Source organism: Buceros rhinoceros, unplaced genomic scaffold, assembly GCF_000710305.1.
Source record: "Buceros rhinoceros silvestris isolate BGI_N320 unplaced genomic scaffold, ASM71030v1 scaffold9637, whole genome shotgun sequence".
Taxonomy (NCBI): domain Eukaryota; kingdom Metazoa; phylum Chordata; class Aves; order Bucerotiformes; family Bucerotidae; genus Buceros; species Buceros rhinoceros.
The window spans coordinates 36,974-39,936 of NW_010421573.1; positions in this window are offsets into that span (position 1 = coordinate 36,974).

Here is a 2,963-nt window from a genome sequence, read left to right on the forward strand (position 1 = left end):
CTACAAACAAACCCTGTTCTTCCATGCCTGTGAACCGCAAAGCCGTCACCCACGGAGGAAAAGCAGATTAATCATCCCCTGCTCTGCCCGCGTGACTGGCCCCGAATCCCGGCGGGGCTGCGTTCCCTCAGCGTCCTGCGTGCCGCACCAGCCTCCAGCTCCTTCTCTGCAAAACTAACGCATGAAACAGGTACGAACCCGGTTGCTTGGCTACCTGACCACGCTTCAGGGATTTTATATCGCCAGTTGAATTTTTAGCAGTGTCCTGAGCTTGCAGTGCTTCAATACACGATTAAAAGTCAAATGCCAAAACAAAATAGGAAACTACCCCTTAGAGAAAATTTCTGGGGCTTTTGTTTGCTGGGTGGGTTTTTTTGGTTCGTTTTTGGTTTGTTTCTTTTCCCTTTGGTTATGTTAAAGGCTTCTCCCAAATAAGTGCATTTATTCCAGAAGAGAACAAAAAAGACGTTTTAAATATTCACATTGTTCACACGGAAATAGGAAGCTGCTTAAGGTGTATCGTGTATAAGAACTAACACAATTCCCTCCAAAATAACTGGTTCCAAATTAGACATTAATCCAGACAGCCCCGTAAATCTTGGGTGGTTTGCGTCAACCGACTGTTTCGTCCCGCCACCCACTCTCCCCCCACCGCGGGAAAAGTACGTGCTTCTTCACCCCGCAGCACACACCCGATTCACAGCTGAACAGGGAACTGGAGGCCATCAGAGAGCACCAGCAAGCTCCTCTCTACCTCAAAGAAACGTGAGAAAAAACAATGCCACGAGGTCAAGCACCTCTACTCTGACACCCTTCGACTTCTGGTGTCGGGGAATTCGAGTGTGAATTTTTGTCATTAAGAACAGACGACACAGGAGCTAATTAAAGTGCAGTTAAGCATTATGCAGAGAGTGGTGGTACCACCAGGCCACCCACAGAACTGACTTCACCCACTAAGGGAGAGAGATTCCATCTCCAGGGAAGTGCCCAGGGTGACCTTTTGGCACTTTTTATGCAAACTTTCAACTGTTTATCGAGAAACAAAACCTTGGAGATGATTTCTATATTTGAGCTCTGACAGTTGTGTGTCAAGCACCTTGATAAAATCCTTTCACGTGCGCAGGCAGTTCTCAAGCACGCTGCACCGGACTGACAATGGATACCCATCGTACTGAAAATAAACAAGGAAAGAAAGTTGCTTCGCTGGTGGTACAACTTAAACTTTAGTCCACTGACACCTCGAGACACAGGAACTCCCACAGGACTCGTGCACATGCACAATCCCAGGCTCCTTCACCTGGATGCAAACCTAACCATGCCTTAAGTGTTGTCCTCCGCAGCCCCCAGGATTGTATCGCGTACCCTTATGCCTACAAAGGGATTTATTAACCGAAGGAGCGAGGGGCGGGAGGTGCTCGCAGAAAGCGTAGGGGAAGCCCCGCACACCACCTCGGCAACACCCTGTCTGCTAGGACGGCTCCCGCATCCCACCGCAGCGCACGCTGGCATCAGTTTCCATAACCACATGAAAATTTTAACGAAGCTGTCCTTTGACAGCTTTAACCCCAAAACACAGTCACCGTATGACCTTAAAAGCTGGCAGAAGCTGTCCTCTGCAGAGAGTCCTGTAAATCCGTGTATTCACTGGGGCCTGTTCATTCACTGATTTCAAAAGAACCACCCAGAGTGGCAGGTCAAGAAGGTAAATCAACTTACAACTTTCAAATCACGTCTCCTAGTGAAGCTAGAAGCAGCAAAGCGACGTCCCTCTTGCCTTTGGACTAGGAGACACAAAGGGGGATAATCTGGGACAAAGACATAAAAAATGATCCAGGTCACTAGATGGGGAAGGGCTTCAGACTGCTCTAACAAGATTTCTGAACGGCTGAGGCTCTTCGACCAAATTATTTACTACACTCAATTCCACTCTTACCACTACAGGAGACTTACAAAAGCTTAAAGTAAAAACAGCCTCAGCGTAAGATGATGAATATAAACTATTCTGACAAAAAAAGTTTAATTTTCCCTGTTAAGCGTGCCTGACATGTTTTGTGTGCCTGACTTCACTTCAAAACTGCCTACTGCAAGACTTCCCCTTCCACTGCAAGTAACAAATTTAAGTACTGAAATGAGTTTACAGCAACCTAAAAAAGGCACGAATTGTATAATGAGAAACTGATGCCCTGTTACAAATTGTTCTCCCACATAAGCCTGCGTCCTCGAGCCATAAATCTTCATTATTCCGCTGCTGCTGCTGCTGCGACTGTCAGATGTTGTGCCGTACAGGCTGACAGACGTTGCAATTTTGAGGTACTTAATGAACCACTCAGCTCCTGTGAATATCCTATCATGGCTAATGGTAAGTGGCGAGAAAGTACAACACGCAGATTTCTCCTCGTCTGAAGTTTTAAAATTAATTGCTCGCCTGAAAGGAAATTATCTCAGTTCCAGCAAAATTCTGGCCATCTGGAACCTCATTTATTAAGACAGCACTGAGTCAAGCGAGCTGGGTCTCCAGGCATTTTCCTCCTCTGGAACTGCTTGTGAAGAAGCTTTGTTGTTTCATTTTCTTGAATAAGTCATGAACACACACAAGACTTCATGGAAGCTGAAGAAATTTCAAGGTAGAAGCCTTGGGTGTTATTCCGTAACAGATATTTCAGATGTCAGGAATAATCCAAGGAGCTCCAGCTTTAGGGAGATTTCTGTATCAGCAAAAGCCCCAACCAATACAAAAGGTGCTCTTCTGTTTCAAAGAAAACCACGTGTGATGACAAACCGTGCGGACGTAGTGCCCAGGACACTCGGATAACAGAGTTCCAGAAATTCCAATAACTCATTTTTGGTTCCAAATCGCTGTAGCAGCTTCTGCTGCTTCCAAGTCAGGAAATCGAAAACTCCGAGCAGCCAGGGGGAACCGGAGGCAATCCTTAGCAGCATTGTACATTACAGGGAGGGAGCGT